Here is a 22,938-nt window from a genome sequence, read left to right on the forward strand (position 1 = left end):
TAAAGAGACCGCCCCATGTCTGAGGCAGCCAATCGGTGCCAGCCTAGGAGATCCTGTCCCCGCCCTCGCAGTTGGAGCCTTATCAGGAGTGGTCCGCCCACAGTGGGCGGCACCTCAAGCCACGCCCCCTAAAGTAGTTTGCATAAAGCAGCGGGATGGCCTTCCGATAAGGAAGCGTTTCCGGGGGTGGAGCCGTCGCAGCTCTTCGGGGCAATCACTCGAGGTGTTGGCTGACTACTGTCTTCGGTGAGTCGCCTCTCGGCTTGTAGGAACCTTCCGGGTCCTCTCCTTCCCTAGACCCTGCCCTACAGTTTCCTGTTGCTGTTTTTACCTATTCAAATTTTGTTTTGTTTTGTTTTTGTATCGGGGATCAAACTCAGGATCTTGGGCTTGCGAGGCAAGCACGGTGCCACTGAGCTAAATTCCTGGCTCAAGTTTTTAAATTATTTTGTCACGCACGATGACGTACATGTTCACATATGCGCACACATCGTATCATTATAGTGTTACAATTTTATAAGCGAAAAAATAAATTACCTACAATACCACCACTTTGGCAGTGTGTACGCTTTTCTTTCACTAGTCATTATAAATATATTTTTCCTTCAGTATTAATCTTGTAATGAAGATAGGTCTACCTTATAGAGCTGCTGGGATCAAAAAGTTCTTAGATGTGTTTGACACATTATTCAATTTGTTATTTGTTCATTATTGTCTTTTATTACTCAAACATTGAGTCCTCACTAATGTATCTAGGCATCTTGTGTTGTAAGAGTTCTCCATTTTATTGGCAGAGACTGATGAAAAGATGATTTATGCCCAGAAGGGTATTCTCATCAATATCGGAAGCCTGGTTGGTATCCTGCCACAGGTCTGTAATCCCAGCAATCGGGAGGCCGAGACAGGAGCATCATGCCAGTCTGAAACCAGCCTGGGCTACTTACTTGTTCAAGCCCACCCCGGTCTACAAACTGCAAGACCCTGTCTACAACCAAACAAACAAAAAATAGCAGTGTATACAAAAGCCACGATAAACTCCAGATTCAGGGCTGAGTCTAAAATGGTTGTTTGAACAACATGCTAAATAAGCCAGAAATAAATAGGGTGGTATTAGAAACTACAAGGGAAAATTAAACTGACAAGAGGACCCAGGGCCAACTTGGGAACCCCAACATTTAAAGGAAAGCAAAAGAATCAGAAAAGAATAATGTTGCCAAAGGCACACCTATGTAGTTTTAATCACAACATAGGGCTTTTACTTTTTACAATAACATTATACCAGGTGCTGTTCCCATATTGATACATAGCACAAATACAATCTTTTTTCTGATTGCTTAATCCTCCATCATCTTGATATCCATCATCTTGATATAACCCAATTTACTTAACTGTTGTTCTTTATTTAATAACTATTTACTGAGTATCAGATATGTTCCAGACATTGTTCTAGGTGCTGGGAAAACAATTGAGAACAAAAATAAAAATCCCTTTCCTCCTGGAATTTATATTCTAGTGCATGTATGTTTGGGTAGAAAAGGTAGACATTGGAAATTTTTAAAATGAGAATTATTTAATACATTAGAAGCAGATAAATGCTAAGAGAATACAATGAAACAGAGGAGTAGGACGGGGCTGTGTAATGTGTTAAAATTTAAAATATGGTGGTCAATGAAGACCTCACTGAGAAGAGGGATTTGAGTTCCCATTTAAGCAAGTGTACGAGTGGGGCAGGTAGACACAGGCAGAAGGAGCACTGTGAGTGGAGGGTACAGCTAGCGAACTGTGTGACTAAGGAGACAAACTCCAGTGTGCATTGTGACTTGGGTTGACTTGGCTCTGAGTCATATGGGTTTACTCTGAGTCATATAGGTAGCCACTGGAGGCTTCTGAGCAGAGTGACATGATCCGATTTATGAGTCGAAAAGGGCACTTCCACTGTTGTGCTGGGGGGCAGGAAGGTGGACAACAGGCACTGGTTAGGGAGCTATTGCCATAATCCAGGCTCTGGCAGGTGGTAGTTCAGATCAGGGTGGTAGCAGTGAGTTTGGGGACATTTCATCTTGAAAGCTCACTGCTGAACTTGGACTGCAGAGGGAGGTTGGAGTCAGAGAGAGGAGCTGGAGGTTACACCACCATGCGGGCAGAGATGAGGTGCCTCACCAGAATAGGAGCATGGTGAGCTTGCCCCATTTTACCTTATATTATTTCTTTCTTTCTTTTTTGGTACTGGAGATTGAACTCAGGACCTTGAACTTGCAAAGCAGGCGGTGAAACCACTCAGCTAAGTCCCTGGTCCCTCTTTATATTATTTCTAATTTGTCATTGATAAAAAATATTTGTCAGAACTTTCTTCCTTCTTTGCACAGGATTTTTCACCTACATATTCTGTACCCTTTTTCTTTCTAATTATCACTGCCCTTACACAAAAGCCCAAGAAACAGGAGTACAGAGCCCAAGAAAATGAATATTTTATGACTTTGATTGTTTATTTCCACAGGCTCTGTCCATAAGGGCTTTATTGGTTTATTTGCACGCCAGCCCAAAGGGTTTCACCATGACCTAGTCATCTTTGCTGATGAAGGAGAGGGTTCAGAATCCATCAAAGCCAGGGATTTGAAAGTTGCCGATTTGACAGACCATTTTGAGATTTGCTGTTGCTCTTTTTAAAACAAAATGTTTCAAACCCACTATCTTAAGTTACTTTCTTCATCACTGAGACACAATATCTGACACCTGAAAATTAAGGGTAAAAAGGTTTATTTTGGCTCACAGTTTGTCTGAAGCAGAATGGCATGGAGAGTTCTTTGTGGCGGTCAGGAAGCAGAGAGAGGGATGAAGGGAGAAGGGAGGGAAATAGACCCCAGCGGCCCATCTCCTCCTGCCAGGCTTCAGCTCCCAAATCACGTCGCTATAGAGCTCTAAACTCATTAGTGGACAAAACCACTGAAGTGTGCCACACCCCATGATCAAGTCACCTCCCAGAAGCCCACCAATGAGGCTTTGGGGGGACATCTAGATAGAAACCGTAACACTCACCTAAATGTAAAGAATTTTACACACCAGGATCACTACCAAGATTTCACAAATAATGACATAGGGCCACATTTGCTTCTCTTATGGCTTTTAACCACGTATTAGTGGCAGAAATCTCTGATTCTTATCTCTTCCTTGATGCCCTTTACTGTACGTCTGACTACTCTCTGACCATCATTTCATTTCTCACACCTCCAATCTCCTCAATATTTATTTACTTATCTAATTGGCCCACTAAAAAGATAAGTGTATGCTCTGGGTGAGACGTATGGGTAATAAAATAAGGAACAGGCCTTGAATAAGACTAAGAGAGGTTTTTGTTTTTTTGGTACCGGGGATCAAACTTGGGACCTTGTGCTTGTGAGGCAGGCAGAGAGGAACCAATGAGCTAAGTCCCCGGCCCGAGAGAGTTTTTTAATAACTAAAAGTTTAATGTTTTGCTTTTTAGATTATGTTCTCAATGTTCCCAAGACCAACTTTCTGGATCAAAGCAACCACATCTGAATGCCATGTGCCAATCACAGAGCTAGATTGTATTGGGTCTTGAGGTTTCCAACTCTTGCTATCTAATGCATCCTATTTCCTTCATCAGTAAACTCATTTCCCCTTCTCTGCTAAATCACGGGGTCAGGCTATATGGAGGATTGGACATCTTTTCTTGAAAAGAGGCCTGCCTGTTGTATATGTTAATAATCCCACAGCTTTTCCATTTCACACAACCTCCCTCTCCACCTCAACTTCTAGGTACACCATCTGCCTCCTTCTGTGAGATACGTAGTGTCTAATAAATGTACTGGAAAGGATACAGTTGCAGTGCTACAAATAGAGGCAGCATGTCCTAGTGGATAAGGATAAGGTGTGGCATGTGACTCATGCAACGTGGTGTGTCCCTTCCCTAGGGCTGCCCTAACAAGTCACTACAAACTAGGTGTCTTAAAAGGGCAGAAGGATACATACTGAGGATATACTCCTAATGAAATAAATAAGTCACATGTGTAAATACCGAATAGTTTCTCTGGTGTGAAAAGCTATAATAGGACATGAGATCCTGATGATATAATTGACCATGTGAAATAGGAAGAAAAGGGTTAATGGTGTAGGGAAAGTGGGAAGGGGAAGGGGAAGGTAATAAAGGAAAAGAAAAAAATGTGAGAAAATTAAAAAGTGGAATTAAAGTGTTTGTAAATGGTGAGGGGAGGAGGGGGTGAAGGGAGGGCAGGGATAAGGGGAAAAAATGAGAACCAAGTCCTGTCATGTAGAGGTACAAGATCCCAATAATGAACGTAATTGTACTGTATACCTAAAATGTACCAATAAACTCAATAAAAGTAAAAAAATGGCAGAAACCTGGAGGTTAGCTGTCTGAAATCAGAAGGACTGTGCTCTTTCCGAAGGCTTTAGGGAAGAATTTTTCCTTACCTCTTCCTAGCCCCTGGTAGCTGTCGGTAATCTCTGGTCTCCCTTGGCTTGAGGCAGCAACACTTGAAATCTGTCTCCCTCTTCACCTACTCTCCTCCATTACGTTCTCCTCAGCTTCTGTGTCCAGATTACCTTGTTATAGAACACCAACTATTGAATTAAGGGATCACCCTCCTCCAGTATGGCCTCGTCTTACTTAACTCAATAACATCTGTAAAGACACTGTAGTATGAGCCCCGTAATGACATTTCAGAAAACAGTGGACCACTTTTTCTGTACCTAGTCATGTTATAGCTGTTACGATACTGTATTGTACTTATTACTCACACATTTGAGGTTATGCTAGTGTAAATAAACCCACTGTGCTGCCAGTTGTTTACAGTATACCATATACAGTATGTAATACTTGATAATAAATGACAGTGTTGCTGGTCTATATATTCACTATATTGTACTTTTTTTTTTGTACTAGGAATTGAATCCAGAGCTTTCATACTGAGATATATACCCCAATATTTAAAATTTAGAAAAAAATCTTGACATAGGGTCTTGCTAAGCCACTAGATTGCCCAGGTTGGGCTCCAATTTGTGATCCTCTTGCCTCAGCTTCTCAGAGTGTTGGGATTCCAGGTTTGTGACACCATGCCTGGCTGTATTATACTCTCATTGTTATTTTTGGGTATATGTCTACTTATAAAAATGTTTGCTGTAAAACAGTATGCTGTGTTAGGCTGGCAGCAGCATCATGCATCTTGTGTTTACTGAGTCTCTTGATTGCGTAATTTTCCCTTGTGCTTACTTAATGTTACATTATTTCATTCATTATAGTCCAAGGCTCGACACATGTTCACTTTCTTCCCTCTCCCCCCCACTCCCTCCTTTCCTTCATCTCCAACTCCCCCTGCCCTTTTACCTCCCCTCTGCTCCCTTGCTCTCTTTCCCTTTGTATGTATGTATTCATATTTGCTGTATTGCCTGGGTGTATGATAGGCTATACCCTGTATGCCTGTGTTAAGTACACGCTATGATGTTGTAACAATGATAAAATTGTCTAATGACGGATTTCCCAGAATGTATCCCCATTGTTAAGGAATGCATGACTGTATTTTCAAATAAGATTTCATCCTGTGTTTCTAGGGGATGTGAATTTTGGGAAGATGCTAGTCAATTCACTTGAAACAATCCGTAAACATTTAGTAAAGGTAGCTATTATAGGAATGCATAGGGCAAGAAAAGGAAACCATTTCTGACTGATAAGCCACACAAAAAAGAAGTATTTAAACGGAGTGGGAAAACTTTAATAGGTGAAGCTTTAATGCTTCTTAATGATTTAATCCAAACTTCCTGTCAGATACCAGATGCTATATTGAGCAACACATTCTATTCCAGGTGATAGTGAATTATAAACTTCCTGTGTACAGTTGGTGGAAAAAGTGGCCAGTTTTGAGATAGGCTCTTCTGAGATTTAATGGCCAAACAATGTGATGAAATCTAGCTGTCACAGCACAGGGATTCTGTGAAGATTCCAGGAGGCCCTGTCTCCAGGAATGGGAAGGAAGGACCAGGGAGGGACGAGGTAGTGGGATTGGAACTGAGGAGAAGCTCCGATTACATCACTGCCAGGACATTGCTGGGGCTGATGAGAGAAAGGATCATTCTCTCTGCCTCCCCGAGAAGACTGTTCTTTTTGAAGAATACAGGCAGGTACCTGGTGTGAAAGTGTTTGGAGATAGTAAGCCCATGTGCCATCAGGAGGCTATTGGAGCAGGGGCTAGGTCTCTCAGTCTTAAAACTATCTGCCTGGGTAGACAATCACTAGCAATTTATTTCACCCTCACTCTGAGTCAAGCACTTGACATTTGCTGTCACAATCTTTTTACAGTCCTTCTAGATAGACTGTATTATCTTTACTAGGTAGGCAAAAATACCAGGCTTAGAAAACATGATTTGCCCAAGGCTACTCTCCTACCAAGTGGGTAGAATCAGGATTCCCAATCAGCTTTGTCTGGAAACAAGGCCTGTGTTCTTAATTACTAGTTGTAGAAGCTAAGTCTTTCAGGACCTAATGATTCAAAGGAGCTAGGACTCACGAGCACTCCCTGGGGCAAGGCATAAGGTTTAATGTGGTCAGGTCTGTTCCCAGTGCCCAAGGCAGAAAAAAGAAAGCTATGAGTCTTAACCAGTGATATTCCAACTCCTAAATGGGAAAGTGAGCAATTCCGGCCTGGCAGCCAAAAGGTTCCTCAGGCTCTTGAACATTGAAAAAGAGTGTTCCCAGGCCACAGTAGGTGGGAAAGGCGAGACATAGACCCATTGCTCAAGGCCTACAGACATAAGTGATGGAGCAGAACTCTGAAAGTGACCTCAACATCATGGAGAGGAAACAACAGCTCAGGAATGTAGGAAGGACTTCATAGTCTGTAGTGAATTTTCCCAGGTATACTCTTTGACGAATGAAAAGATAGTGACAAAGCAGTTTTCCTTGAGAGGTTCCTGGTTCTAGGCCAGGATGTAGAAAGAACTTTTGGAATGACAGTGCCTGCTCCTGCTGAGGGTCAGTGAAGGGCCATAGGCAAGAAGGAGGGGAGGTGAAAACTGGGAATGTTAACTAGTACAAGTCTCAAAAGAGGAAAGGGAAGTACTTGCGAACTGTAGGTCAACATTAATAGCAGGTGTTAAGGCTTGTGTTTAGATGTACCCCCAAAGCCAGATGCGGTAATAGGTGGCTGAGTCTAAAGTACGTGATACTAGGATTAAAGGTATGTGATTGCTAAGCCACTACACTGGGGTGATTGGTTTGGCACCGCCCTAATCCTGGTAGTCCGAATAAGATAAAAGAAAGGCATTGTTAAGATCCCTTGTCTGGCTGCCATGAACTGTTTCTTTACTGCAAGACTTGTCTGCCATGCCACCTGCCTCGGAGCCAGCTGATTATGAACTGAAACCTCTATGAACTGTAGGCCAAATCAACTTTTCCCTGTCGAAATTTAGGTATCAGGTATTTTGTCTCAGCAATGAGAGAAAAGTAACGAACACAGCAGGCATCATTCCAGGAAGGAATATTAAAGGAGCATCTCAGGATGGACCTGGTGGCACACACTTGTGATCCTAGCATTTTTGGGAGGATAATGCTGGGTGATCACAAGTTCAAACCCAGCCTGGGCAATTTAGCAATTTAGTGAGACCCTGTCTTAAAAATAATGGGGATGTAGCTCAGTGTGAAGGCCTTGGGTTCAATGCTGAATTTTTTTTTCATTTCTCTTGGTTATATCCCAGCAGCAGTGACTAAAAAACTTCCCTGCTGATTCAAATGTCGAACCAGGGCTGAAAACAAATGACAGTGACAGAATGGTGACAGAGCTCATAACACACTGACAGTTTCAGGAAGTCATTTGCAGGACCGCCCTTAAGTCTTGGTGATCTGGATGGAAGGGTTGAGCTTGGTTCACGACTCATTTTTCCTCTGTTCCCATGATATGAGTGTTTGCTCTCAATGTGCACTGAAATGTGTCTTAGGACCCTGTTCTCAATTTGGTTCAATTCAACATTTGTGCATATGACTTGGGATAGATATCAGATATTGGGGTTTTTCAAACATTTTTCTTCTTCTACAACCCCTTCCAATGAAACAGAAAAAGGTTGTCCTACTCCAGTTGTCACAGAGAAGAGTTTGAGTTCTCAAGTCCTTGTCTGTTGGGTCTTGCATTAGTCACTTTCCTGACCTGCAATTTAAAAGCAAATTTTATTTTGGCTCCTGGTTTTCTGAGGATTTGGTTTATGGTTGGTTCATTCCAAGGCAGAATCAGTAGGGCAGAAGGGTATAGTAGAGGAAATCGCTCAACTCATGGTAACGAGGAAGCAGAGGAAGAAGGGAGGAGGCAGCCCAGTGACCACCTCCAGTTAAGTCCCACCTCCTAACACACATTTAGCTACTGAGTTCCCAAAGTCCCACCTCTGAATATCTGAGACTTCCGGGGAGACATCTGAGATCTAAGCTTAATAGGTCTGTAGGTTTTCTCTTGTACCCACACACTTCAACACCCGTGAGCCCTTCCTCAAAACACCCAGGGCTTTACAGAGCACAGCTTTGAGATCACTTCTGCAGAAGATATTTTTTATTAATTTGAGGATAATCCAAAACTGAGGATAAAAGATCATTTTAATGGCAGACTCAGGGTCAAGGTGAACTCTAGCAGCAATCAATATCGGGTAAACAAATGTAGAAAATAAAAATAAAAAGTTCGTTTCTCAGTGTGGGTTGCATTGGGAAGTAATGCTTTCTTTCCTGAAAGATATTCGAGCACAGCCCAGACAACTTTGTGCGCGAGTGCACGTACTGAAAACACCGGAGGTGAGGCTGTTAGCCTAGTGATTTTGATTGTGTTACAAATCTGAGCCCCTGCACAAACAGAATAAGAGCTACTTTTACCTTTAGCATCTTTGCTAAAGAGAGGAAGGGGGTTGGCCTGAAGAGTAGAAAGCTGTTATTTTTCTCCTTGACCCTTCCCTTAATTTTCGTAATCTGATTCCAGTGAGGTTTTGCCTTGAAAAGAGCCGGCTGTGAGGGCAGGGTGCATGAGGTCTATGTCTTTATTGTTTAATATTTAGTATGTTATTATCCAGTTATAAGTAAGGCAAATACTTTTGTCTACTTTTTCAACTATTTTTAATCTACTTTTTTCCCCCACTTTATCTACTTTTCCTACAACAGCACCTAGCATACAGGAGGAACCCAATAAGAGTGTCCTGCATAACTGAGCAGAGTCTGTCTGTAATCCCCTTACCTGCGTGTTCTCAGCTGCTGTTTTTACTCCTGTGACACACAAGGAAAAGGAGAATTCAGCATTCTGTAGCTCTTTTTGTCCACTCACACCATTCTCCACCCTGACCTCCATCTTGGCACTTTCTGACTCACACCTCATTTTCTGGTTTCTAGGCTCCCTTACCTGGGCTTGAGTCATTCCTTTACCACTTACTCTTTACGCTCAGGCAAGTTACCTAATTACTCTGTGCCCCCGTTTCCTCATTTACCCAAGGAAAAAGCTTAAAGAAGTGAAGAGGAGTAAATGTGAACACTGAAAAATAATAACATTTAAAGAAAAAGAAATAGCAAAGTCTTACATTGATGTAAGGTGCTTAGTTTCTTGCATATCCCATGCAGGCCAGAGGCGTTAGCAATTGTCATTACAGTATTTCACGATTCTGGAAACTCACTCTCATTATTAACTCATCTCTCAGATCTGATGCTTGTCAGCCTGGTTTTCTTGATGGTGACATTCATCCCCTCACCCACAACGCAGTTTCTTCCCTCAATTGTGCTGCTTTGAGGAATCCCAGCCCCCACCTCACCTCCCCAAGCACCAATGCCTACATCATTCATTATCGATTTGCTTCAGAGCCGAGGCAAAACTCACCATTGCTCAGGAATAGCAGTTGACTCAATGTGTCTGATTGGGCTGTTACGCACTTCCTTTGCTCTTAGCCCTGTCAAAGTGAGGGTTAATTTGCAGTTCCTCAACTTCCGGGAAGTAAAGCTCACTTCACGTGATTTACATATCTTGGTGCCAGCTCTAAAAAATCCCAAACCAACTGCTTGTGATTGTCTAGGTTTCTGTCAAATTAGCTTAGATCTATCAACCATCTGTTTCTTAGAATCTGCTGTTTACGTCAACTGCAGGTAGCTCCTAAAGGAATGACAAGTGTATCAGAACTCCTTTAAAAGAAGTAGCATTTTGCACTTGTTTCAAGAGAAAAATAATCCTTTTGTGTTTCTTCTAGGTGGGCTTCTATCAGTAGATGAGCCTGGATCTCAGTGTATATATTATCAGGGATTTTTAGAAAGCATATTGCCAATTTAGGATGTCTATTTTAGCAAAAAGGTAATGGCAGGACTTGATTTATATTTTAGAGGATGATCCCCCAGCCAGTGACGTGGAGTATGAGACAGAGGAGAGGAAGAGAGGGGCTCCAGCATGGAGGGCAGCTTGAAGGCTGAGGGGATTATCTGGCAGAACTCAGCACATGGGGGCAGGAGAGAGGAGAGGGGAGGAAAGGCGTGGGAGGGGTGGATTTGAGGGCTAGAACCTTCTAGCCTTAGCTGTGCAGCAACACCCCAACTGTTTTCTGTTACGCATTTTGTGGTGCTTAGGAATTTACAGAGTATTTGGGGATTCTTTTGCTTGTCTTCCAGCCTCGGACCTACTCACTCCTGCCTCCAAAGCCCAGGTCTTTCCTTATGGTCCCGAAAGGGCAGTTTAGTCTCATCTTCAAAATATACTCCGCTATTTATTTTATGTGTTAATCAACTTTGTGTGTGTATGTGTGTGTGTGTGTGGTGTGTGTGTGTGTGTGTGTGTGTGTGTAGCAACCTTCCATCATTGTGACAAAATTCCTGACATAAACGATTTAAAGCAGGGAAGATTTATTTTGACTCACCATTTCGGAGGTATCAGTCCCTAGTAATTTTGTTTCACTGTTTCTGGGCTGTGGTAAGGCAAACCATCACGGCAAAAGGGCATGCGGAGGAAAGGTGCTTACTTATGGCAGCTGGGCAGCAGAGAGAGAAGGGAAGAACAAGAAAGAGGAAGGAGCCAAAGGGCCAGATATGATCGCCCAGGTGCTGCTCCCATGATCCTCTCTTCAACTAAGCCCCACCTCCTGTATCCGTCACTTCCCAATAATGCCACCAAGTTATGATATCATGATTGGATTAGCTGATGAAGTCAGAGTCCACGTGACCCAGAAACCCCATCAGCTGGCAACCAAGCCCTAAACACAATAAGCACTGAGGGGACATTTTAGATAACAATATAACACTTAGATTCATGGTTTATGGTGTCTTATCTCCTATAATGTAAACTCTATAAGGGCAGGGGCTTTTATTGTATTTTCTAATGTATTTAAAATGTTTAGATAGTTCTTAGAGTAACTACTAAATGTTGAAATGGCATGAACAAAGATAAGGTTGTTTAATATGTTGAATGCTGTAAAAAAACTCAAGCTGGAGGAGAATAAGAGAAATCCTTTGATTATAGGATGGGAGGTTAATGATGACCTTAGAGTAATTTTAGAGTATACGTTATTGTGGAAAACCAAAATGGAATATTATTATTTTAAGTTTATGTTTTGGACAAGGTATGAAGACACATGGTTTTAGGAGTTAAGGTTAGATAGGACATTTAGTTCCTACAAGAAGTGTCTGGCACATGGAGGTTGAAATGTATTAGCTACTTGGGGAAATAATGGCTTGAGGAGAAATGTGTGTGGAGATATTCAGCTAGGTTCTCAAAGGACTATTCCATTTTGCATAAGAGAATTGGAGACAGACTATAAATAAGCAAGAGGGAAATTATTTCCATTTTCATTAGATAAATAATTGACAAAAGATTTTAATATGTGTAGACATTATGGGGTCCGGTTTCTTCTCGGCTGTTTCAGTGCTCACCAGCATGAAATTGCTCTCTTGTCTTTGCTGCACACGTATGCAGAGCTGTTTTATGAGTTGTCTGACAGTGCTGTAAGTCATGCCTGACTCTTCTCTCCTGGAGGAATTTATGGACAGTGCTAGCAATCAGTCTGTATCTCTACTGGCCATGGCTTTTCTTTATTGTTCTCAGCAGCATAGGTAGAAGATTCTCTGAAGTCATCCTTCTGAGAAAGCAGATCGAGACATAATACACATGTGATCTGGGTGTCCTGACCTTACCACCTGTATTTACAAAAATTTAAATTTTCTTCTAAATATAAAATTGTGGCACCTGGCACTCTCTCCTCTTGCTTTGGTAACGGGAAGCTGACTGTCTGCAGGGACAAGTGCATCCCTTATGTTCTTCTGCCCAAGCCTCAATGTCACACAGCCACGTTGCTGTGGTAGCCTTTGTGAGAGCGCCCCTGTGCAGGCCAGAGTTGTCTTTGTAGCACTGCTTCTGCTCCCACCATTTTGGCCTCTGGATGGGGCATCCTCTCATCTGCTATTTCGGCTCAAGAATGGACAGAGTATGTTGAACCATTCCTGCATCCCTGGGATGAATCCCACTTGGTCAGGGTATATAATCTTCGTGATGTTCTTCTGCATTCTATTTGCCAGTATCTTATTAAGGATTTTTTTCTTTTTCTTTTTTTTTTTTGTTTGGTACTGAGGATTGAACTCGGGTCCTTGCGCTTGCAAGGCAGGCCACCGAACTGCTGAGCTAAATTCCCGGACCATTATTAAGGATTTTTGCATCTATGTTCATTAGTGAGATTGGCCTATCATTCTCTTTTTTGGTTGGGTCTTTCTCTGAGTTGGGAAACAAGTTGGTGCTTGCTTCCAGGAATGAATTTGGGAGTATTGCTTCCCTTTCAATTTCATTGAAGAGTTTAGACAGCAGTGGCAGTAGTTCCTATATAAATGTCTTATAGAATTCAGCAGTAAAGCCAGCAGGACCTGGGCTTCTCTTGGTTGGTAAGTTTTTAATTACATTTTCAATTTCATTGATTGATATAGAGCCAAGGATAAAAAAATATGATAATCTCAATAGATGCAGAAAAAGCATTTGACAAAAATCCAACACACATTTATGATAAAAACCCTACAGAAAATTTGAATAGACAGTCTCTACTTCAATCTGATAAAGCCATCTGTGAAAAACCAACAGCCAATATCATACTAAATGGTCAAAAGCTGAAATCTTCACACTAAAATCAGGAAGAAGACAAGGATGTTCACTATCACCACTCCTGTTCAATATAGTTTTGGAAACATTAGCCACAGCAAATAGATAAGAGAAAGAAATGAAAAAATGAAGATAGGAAATGAAGAAGTCAGATTGTCATTATTTGCAGGTGACATGATTCTCTATTTAGAAGACATCAAGAGCTCCACCAAAAGTCTTCTAGACTTAATAACCAAATTCAGTAAAGTAGCTGGATACAAGGTCAACACACAAAGGTCATAGGTTTTCTGCACAAGGGAAACATTGACAGAGAAATGGGGCAATCAATTCCTTTCGTAATAGCATTCAAATAATTGAAATACCTAGGAATCAACCTAACAAAAGAAATCAAAGACTTCTGCTCTGAAAACTACAGCACTCTGAAAAAATGAATTGATGAGGATAACAGAAAATGGAAAGACATCCCTTGCTCCTGGCTAGGCAGAGTCAGCATGGTGAAAATGGTCATACTTCCAAAACTGCTATATAGATTCAATGCAATCCCAATTGAAATCCCAGCAGCATACTTCACAGACCTTGAGAAAACAATCCAAAGAATCAAAAAATTCATTTGGAACAAGAAGAGACCTAGAATAGCAAAAGCAATTTTCAGCAATAAAGAGAACTTGAAACTATACTACAAAGCTACTGTAATAAAAACAACATGGTTCTGGCAAAGAAACAGACCTGATGACAAGTGGAACAGATTGGAAGATGCCAAAACAACTTCAGAACACTCAGCCACCTCAACTTTCACAGAGGATCCAAATACCCTCACTGGAGGAAAGATAGCCTCTTCAATAAATGGTGCTAGAAACACTGGGTTTCAACTTGCCAAAGATTAAAACTAGACCTATATTTCCCACCATGCACTCAACTAAAATCAAAATGGTTTAAAGATCTAAATATTAAAACAGAAACACTAAACTGGCTGGAAGAGAGGTTAGGTAGGACTCTTGAAGACATTGGTGTAGGAAAAGATTTTATGAACAAAACATCAGTTGCCCATGAACTAGCACAAACAATCAACAAGTGGGATCTGTTCTGATAAAAAAGCTTCTTTACAGCAAGAGAAACAACCAACAGTGTGAAAAGACAACCCACAGTATGGGAAAAACTTTTCACCAGCTGTTCCTCAGACAAAAGTCTACTGTCTAGAATATATAAAGAACTTAAAAAAATCAGACTCCCCAAATTTAAAGACCCAATCCAAAATTGGGCATCTGAAAGGAACAGATATTTCTCAGACAAAGAAGTCGAAATAGGAAATAAACATACGAAAAAATGTTCAGCACCACTGGTCATTCGAGAAATGCAAATGAAAACAACACTGAGATTCCACCCCAGAAAGAATGGCTGCTATCATGAAATCAACCAATGACAAATGCTGGAGGGGCTGTGAGGAAGGAGGACCCTGCTGCACTGCTGGTGGGACGACTGGTGCAACTACTGTGGAAAGCACTATGGAGACACCTCAAAGAACTAGGATTGGAAGTCCCTTTTGACCCAGCTATTTTCCTGCTGGGTATCTTCCCTAAAGAATTAAAAGAATCATACCATAGTGATATATGTGCACCCATTTCATAGCAGCACAATTTATAATAGTTAAAACTTGGAAGTAGCCCAATTGCCCATCAACGGGAGACTGGATAAAGAAAATGTGTGTGAGTGTGTGTGTGTGTGTGTGTGTGTGTTATAAAATGGAATACTACTCAGCCATACAAAATGAGAAACTAGAGACATTTATAGCTAAATTGATGCACATTGAGGCCATACTCTTAAGTGATGTAAATAGGACATGCATGTGTAAATACCAAATAGTTTCTCTAGTGTGAGAAACTGAAAGTGTAAATAAGGACTAAAAGGTATAATAGATAATGTGAAATAGGAAGAAAAGGGACCAAGAGGAAGGGGAAACAGGAGGGGTAGGTGAAAGGGAAGAAGGGAGTAGAATTAATATGGGAAAATGAAAAATAATGGGAACAAAGTCTTTGTAGTTAGGGAGGGAGGAAGAGAGGGTTTGAATGGAGGGCAGGGATTGGTGAAAAAATAAAAACCAAGATTGATTATGTAAAGGTACAAATTTTCAATAATGAACGTCATTGTACTGTATACATTAAATGTACCAATAAAATAATAATAAAAAAGAATGTCACAGCACAGAATGCAATTTACTCCATGTAAAAATAACAGAAGGAAAGTTCATCATTGAGAATAACATCACTAATAGGAGATGTAGCTGTCCTTAGTACTGACAGGTTTTGTGCCCTGTTTTTGGTTGAGTTCCTAGGATATGATCTGGAGACAGGATATAAGAACAAACAGTTAATTTGGTAGATTATTCAAGGAAGCACTGGCAAAAGAGTTAAGAAATCATTCAAGGAGGGAAGGAAGTCTGGATATGGTACACCATTCAAAGATTGCACTGTGGGCAGGTCAGGCTCAATCCCATTGGAAACCTGGCAGTGTAAAACTTCTCTAAAAGAAGAAGTAGTTACACGGTAATTGCTAGCCTCATTGGCTAGCAGAGATTCAAAATGTATCTAATCAGAATTAAGCTGTGCTCCAAATGTGAAACATACACTTGATTTCCGACACGATCCCAAAATGGTAAAAATATAACCTTGTTAATCTTTATATTGATTCTGTGTTGACATGATGATAATTCAGAGGTATGAGGTTAGTAAAATATATATTAATTAAATCAATTTCACTTGTATCATTTTATTTTTAAAAACACGACTACTAAACAACATAGGTGATTCCTTTCCTATATCTGTTGGACAGTGCTGGTATAGAACAAGCCTCAGAGCTTTCCCACTGGAATGTAAGGTCTGAGTCCCTCTGTCAACTGGCATCAGGACCCCCGTAGTTTATCCCTGATTGCGTGGGACTAAGTCACATCCAGCTTCTCTTCTTGCTTTTTTTCCTACATGTAAGGTCTTTATGTCTGTCCTGCAGCCCCAAAAGAAACCACAGGGACAGGAACACACAAACACACACTAACAAAACTTATATACAGGCACAAGGCCTAATTCTATGTGTGGAACAGGATAATATTTGAAAGAATTAGCTCTGTGTTCTCAACTGCTGCCCAGACTCCCACTCCTTCCACCTCTATGTTTCCTGCAGTTCCTCATGCCTACACTGAGGACCTTCCTCCCAATCCAGAAAACTACTCACGAGCCATCCATGGTTTTAGTAGATCCTTTTATAATTTAATTTTATCTTTTTGGTACCGGGATGGAACTCAGGTCCTTGTGCTTGCGATGCAGGTGGCAGAACCACTGAGCTAAAACCCTGGCCCCCTTTTTATAATTTTTAAAAATAATTTTTATTAGTGCGTGTTTGCTGTACATAATGATTGCATTCATCATGGGGAGTGCACATAACACATCTTAATCCTTGCAAATGTGTAGGGAAGTGATTAAGTTCAAAAATCGCTGGTGTGAGACAGACAGAGCCCAATGCTCAAGTGCAGAAATGCAGAGAACCTGTGGGGGCACTGCTCATGGGCTGCAGCTACAGTGGTAACTAACTAGACCTAGAGACAACCACCTGTGCTCCAGGGCTTCGCTCAGCCTTCTGCCTCTCTCATGCCACTTTGGAAGTCTCCTTTCTAACAGTGCAGGGTACCCCAAACTACCGGGATAGAAGACTTGGTCACCAAGTTTCTTCATGAAACAGTTGCTGGGTGAGATGGGATTAGACAGAACCGGCCCCCAAACTTTCAACAAACCAATACGTGTATGTATGCTGTATTTCTTAGAGTGGTACATCTTCTCCAAAGGCAACCTCATCTTGGTAAATGCATCTCGTCCAGTTAGGAAAACTAGTTATATTAATGTGCATACGAGTGTCCCTCCTTGAAGCTATGTTGTTTTATGCCACTCTTCCTCCATCACCTCCCTTGCAAATCCATCAAATGGTTTGCCCCCAACAGAGAAACAGTTGGCTTAAAGATTAATTCAATAAAAATATCAAATGTTAAAAAACACACTCAGTATGAGCTCACCTAGTAGTATCATCTTGTAACACATATAATGGGCTAAAAAAGTCAGAAAGCCAAATGAATCTTTTCTCCGTCATCAAGGTGGAAGACTGTATGAGTAGGATCTGGCCTCGGAATTACTCATTACAGAGAGATACGTTTTGTACACCTTCAGAGTGTACTTGATGTTGTTTTGTTGAGATGGTTGGACTCAATCAGTACATTCCAGAAGTTGTTTTTTCAGGCAGTGAAACAGGAAGGTGGAAAGGTGCCCATGGGATTTCTGTAGCATTTGGCTTCCTTCAGTAACTGTAGGCATTTCAGATTCCTCTGTCATTGACCTACAAACTCTGCTTTAGTTTCACTAACACTGGAAACAAGTGTTTAATGCCCTTCGTGACCTAGCAAATATTTCAGAGGATAGCCTCTCATGTTTTATGCTTCCAGTATTAAGTGATTGTGTGTTAATGACAGAAAAGACAAATGGTCAACATCTGGACACATGAAATGACAGAGAAGTGCTTCTCAGATATCAGAGTCTGGGGCGCACCATCTGTTGACTAAGGAAAGATGGTCAGCGTCTTATGGGGTGATCCACAGCCACATATCCCCTTCTCTGAACCTTGGGCCACCTGCCACACCCAAACAGTGTGTCCCTTCTCCCAGGGGTCCCTGAGGTCTCATGGTGCCACCTGTCTACGGGGTGATGATGGACCCTAGGTAAGCCTCCATCGCTGCTTGCAGCCTGTGGGTATCTGTGCAAAATGTGTTTCCATCACCATATCAGAACTCTGTCCATCCTTTATTAAACATGGGGGCGTGGCTGGAGCTGTCTCTGCACATCTCAGGATCCCCACTTTCCTTATAGCCTTGTGTGTTGAAGGATCGGTGGCTGGAGACATCTCTTACTCACCTCCCCTGTTCTCCCACTAATGATGTGTCCTGCAGTGCACGTTAAAGGGCTAGGTGAACAGGCCAGCAAAGGACAGAAGGACCGCTTCCGTTCTCTTTGTGAAGGGCATTTTAAAGTGTCAATTAAGTAGGCTGAAATGGAAAGGTGAGATTTCCCTCCTCTCTCCTCATTTAGCCACTCAATTAATGCTTATCGGGTATCATTTAAGATCCTGAAGCTATTGTTCCTCAGGGAGCTCTAAATAAGCAGCCAAAATCATAGCAGGCTGTGAGGATAAGGGAAGCGAGACGGAGAATGATTGTGAGTGTTTGCGTGTATGCGCGCGCCCGTGTGCGTGTACCTGTGTGGGGCTCCTTCAGGAGGTGTGCCCGGAACGGATGTTCTGCCTGGATGCTGTTGAATGGACATGGGAAGGACAGAGAGAGAGAGGGGTGGGGGGCAGCCATGGGAAAGTGCGTGGAACAGCTCTCTACAGAGAGGTGCTGCTCTTCAGGAATACTGGAGCCTGGTTCCTGCCTGGCATGTCTTTCTTCCATCTTTCCTTAAATATTAACTGAGCTCCCACTAGGAGTCAGAAGATAATTGAGAGATCAAAAGAACAGGACAAGGTTTTTGCCTGGGAAAGATTCACTGACCAGGGATGGAGAAAGACAAAGGAGCAAGTCATTAAAATTCTGACGGTGCATACTTCCCAGCAGGAAGTATTAAGTGTTATCAGGAAGAGGAAGGGAGCTCAGACTACCAGCCAGGTTCCCTTGAACACCCTCACCCAGCAGCTAGGTCCTCAAAGAAAGAGGCTGGGTCTCTGAGGAGTCAGAAAGTTTCCCCCTTCCCCCATGTAATATGCCCTGGGTGTCTTGGAAAGTTCTGTAGAGTGGGAAGTTTACTGAACAGTCCAGGAAATCATGCATACTAAATACTAACAAGGGAACCAGTGGAAAATTGGAGTTGATTCAAGTTGTTGAGAAAACAGGAAAGGTGACTTTTATTTGCAGCACCAGGATGCTGACAACACACACACACACACACACACACCCACCCACACTGCTCAGAGAAAGACAGGGCTAAAGAAGAGTTGGCAGTCTTCCTAAAAATGTGTAATCCAAGAATGAAAGTTTACAGAACAAGGAAAAACCTTAATATCACACAGGTTCAGAGTGAACCTTTTGGTATTTATGTAACTGATTAAAGGTTTAAAATGAAACTGTGTATTGACTTAATGGTATGACTCATATAAATGGAACAGACTTAAAAATATGCAATAATTAGGCTTTCCATTTATTGTTTTGTGGGGCCAGGTGTACTGAGTCACCCTGAGGTCCAAAAATATGGAAGTTGCCACTAGAACATTGGCTACATGAGGACAAAAGAGGGACGTGTTGCACCCTTAAAAATGTTTTGAAGGAAATGCTAGATACAAGTCACTATCCCTTGTGTGCCCTCAGACTGCAGCTGGCCACGAGTAGGCGTTTGGTATTAGATAAACGGAAGAAGTGACTACTGTGTGGGAGGTGCGAATGCCAGAACACAACTTCAATTTGTGGTAAACACCAGAAAGGGTTTGGAAAAGAGGTGTTTTAGTGACTTTGTTAGAACAGACTAGATTAGAAGGTGACCAGCTATCTTTCTGGAAGGAAAGTGTTACTCTATAAACATGGGCCTCTAGAAGACATTGAGGGAAAAGAACGGTTCTTGATTAGGACTGGCCCTTGGCAGAATTCCTTCCCTGCTTAGTGAATTTGGAAGAGAATCTGAGAGTTTGGCCGTGCCTTGCTTTGACCACTGGGGAGAAGGCTGGTCTGCTGTGAGTATAAGTTGTGTTCAGTCCCACACGGCAGCCTGCGGACCTTTAGAGAGGTTCGTCTCTGCCTAGCATAGCCTTGCCTGGGTTGTTCCTAAATTTGAGGTTCCATTTGCCAATAGCTATAAGTTAGATCTTCCAACCTAAATTTTATCAGTAATAAGTGTGATATGTTAGACTCTAACTACTTGCCCTTTGGTTTTGTTTCTTAGTAGGTCCAGAGCTCAAGTTGGGAAGAGAGATATCGTTATTGAAATACCAATAGGGTTCTGGAGGGCACCTCCAAGAGTCCTCCAGAGCCGTTGAAATTGAGGCTCAGTCAGAAGCCTGCAGACCTGCCATTCTGGAGAGATAAGACTTATATGTCAGGACCAAAGAAACACGGCATGGTTTCAGGTACAATCCCCAAACCAAAAGTTACATGGGCAAACACACTGAGTGACATGTGAGAATTCGTAGCTAAGTTATTTTTTAGGTGTAAGTATAGGTAGCATGCTTTGGAGTGAGAATTATCTCTGCAGAGAATCATGTGTATGTCAGTCATGGTGGGAGGCCAGCTAGCTTCCTAAATTACCGCTAATTCCTTCATGCCCTGGAATGTGAACAGAACCAACCAGTGAAACACCCTGTATCTTAACAAAGGGTATGTGGTGCGTGTAGGATAATTCCTGTTCTGAAAAGTAAAGCAATAAAATAAAAGTTCTACGTACACTTTCCAGTTAACAAAGCACTGTTAGACACATCAACTTTGACGTATATCATGAACACTCAATATTTCTATAATTTCCATGTACACTCAAAGTTGAAAAGTGGAAGCAGAATGAAAGTAATGGAGGGGCTGGTGAGAAAGAGGCAGGAAGTGAGTTGGGACGCCTATCTGCAATTGTACACAGTTGCATATTACACGAGCCGTGGTGTCTTAGACAGGTTTGATAGGTCAAAAAGCATAGAATTGTGAGATTGTTGCCTTTTACTATCTCTACATCATATTCCAAAAACAAATAAGTGAGGCAATGGTTCGGCCCCTCAGCAAGTCACATCACCTGTGTCTTACCTTCAGGGCCTGGCTGTGTCAGCACTGGGTTTTGTCCTGGGGCTTTCAGGAGCAGGCATAACCACTGTGGAGGAAAAGCCTTATTTCTTGAATACCTTCAATGTAGCACAAACACACAGAATAGGAGCATACATATTATCCTGTGAAATTCTCCTAGGGACCTCCTACGCTAGCCTCATCTTATATAAATGAAGAATTTGAGCCTCTAAGAGGCTAACTGATTTATCTAATCCAACACTGGGATTAAATGGTACCTGAAATCTCTACAAGGATTAGTGAAAGGACTTAGCGACAAGAAAGGGGAATACTTGCTAGAGACTGGCTACATAGGCAGAAAGGTGCAGAGGCATTCTGTATGACATTATACTTTGAATTCCAGGAAAAGCACTTTACAAATACATTCCAATGATGTGTTGTCTCCAGGAAGTCATTGAAGAGTTTGCCTGAGAAAGGGAAGTGTCCCTGAGAAAAGGCCACTGAGAGGGGAACGTCATGCATGCAGAGTGAGAATCCATAGGCAACAACCAACCATCTGGCTACTGAGAATGGGGTGTTTTGCTCTTGATGTCGTAGATAAGATGACCAATTTTCAGGAAATGCAGAATAAACTCATAGTAATAGAGGAGTATGGTATTTTATAAGGCAGGTTAACTGAAATAACTAAACGTTTTTCTATCTGCAAGTTTCACTTTTTATCTTAGGTATTACAGTAAAACATAGAATTACGAGATATAATGGAATGCCATGTTTGTGTCACAGGCTTCAACAATGATTAGTGTAGAACTGGAGGGAACCGGGAGGGCGGGAGGGGAAGGAGATGTAAGATGTGTTATGTACAGGCCCCAGTTCTCCTGCCCTTTGGTTTTGTTTCTTAGTAGGTCCAGAGCTCAAGTTGGGAAGAGAGATATCGTTATTGAAATACCAATAGGGTTCTGGAGGGCACCTCCAAGAGTCCTCCAGAGCCGTTGAAATTGAGGCTCAGTCAGAAGCCTGCAGACCTGCCATTCTGGAGAGATAAGACTTATATGTCAGGACCAAAGAAACACGGCATGGTTTCAGGTACAATCCCCAAACCAAAAGTTACATGGGCAAACACACTGAGTGACATGTGAGAATTCGTAGCTAAGTTATTTTTTAGGTGTAAGTATAGGTAGCATGCTTTGGAGTGAGAATTATCTCTGCAGAGAATCATGTGTATGTCAGTCATGGTGGGAGGCCAGCTAGCTTCCTAAATTACCGCTAATTCCTTCATGCCCTGGAATGTGAACAGAACCAACCAGTGAAACACCCTGTATCTTAACAAAGGGTATGTGGTGCGTGTAGGATAATTCCTGTTCTGAAAAGTAAAGCAATAAAATAAAAGTTCTACGTACACTTTCCAGTTAACAAAGCACTGTTAGACACATCAACTTTGACGTATATCATGAACACTCAATATTTCTATAATTTCCATGTACACTCAAAGTTGAAAAGTGGAAGCAGAATGAAAGTAATGGAGGGGCTGGTGAGAAAGAGGCAGGAAGTGAGTTGGGACGCCTATCTGCAATTGTACACAGTTGCATATTACACGAGCCGTGGTGTCTTAGACAGGTTTGATAGGTCAAAAAGCATAGAATTGTGAGATTGTTGCCTTTTACTATCTCTACATCATATTCCAAAAACAAATAAGTGAGGCAATGGTTCGGCCCCTCAGCAAGTCACATCACCTGTGTCTTACCTTCAGGGCCTGGCTGTGTCAGCACTGGGTTTTGTCCTGGGGCTTTCAGGAGCAGGCATAACCACTGTGGAGGAAAAGCCTTATTTCTTGAATACCTTCAATGTAGCACAAACACACAGAATAGGAGCATACATATTATCCTGTGAAATTCTCCTAGGGACCTCCTACGCTAGCCTCATCTTATATAAATGAAGAATTTGAGCCTCTAAGAGGCTAACTGATTTATCTAATCCAACACTGGGATTAAATGGTACCTGAAATCTCTACAAGGATTAGTGAAAGGACTTAGCGACAAGAAAGGGGAATACTTGCTAGAG

At 41.9% G+C, this 22,938-nt stretch overlaps 1 long non-coding RNA gene across 1 annotated transcript; it reads left to right on the forward strand.

Moving 5' to 3' along the window:
* The first annotated feature begins 73 nt into the window (after positions 1-73).
* On the forward strand, positions 74-21,659 carry LOC109118448. Its single transcript, XR_002025763.1, has 3 exons — positions 74-246; positions 20,063-20,246; positions 21,284-21,659. It is a non-coding gene; the product is annotated as an uncharacterized LOC109118448 (long non-coding RNA).
* The last annotated feature ends 1,279 nt before the right edge of the window (positions 21,660-22,938 follow it).

Source organism: Fukomys damarensis, unplaced genomic scaffold, assembly GCF_012274545.1.
Source record: "Fukomys damarensis isolate Sample0158 unplaced genomic scaffold, DMR_v1.0_HiC HiC_scaffold_33, whole genome shotgun sequence".
In the NCBI taxonomy this organism is placed as follows: Eukaryota; Metazoa; Chordata; class Mammalia; order Rodentia; family Bathyergidae; genus Fukomys; species Fukomys damarensis.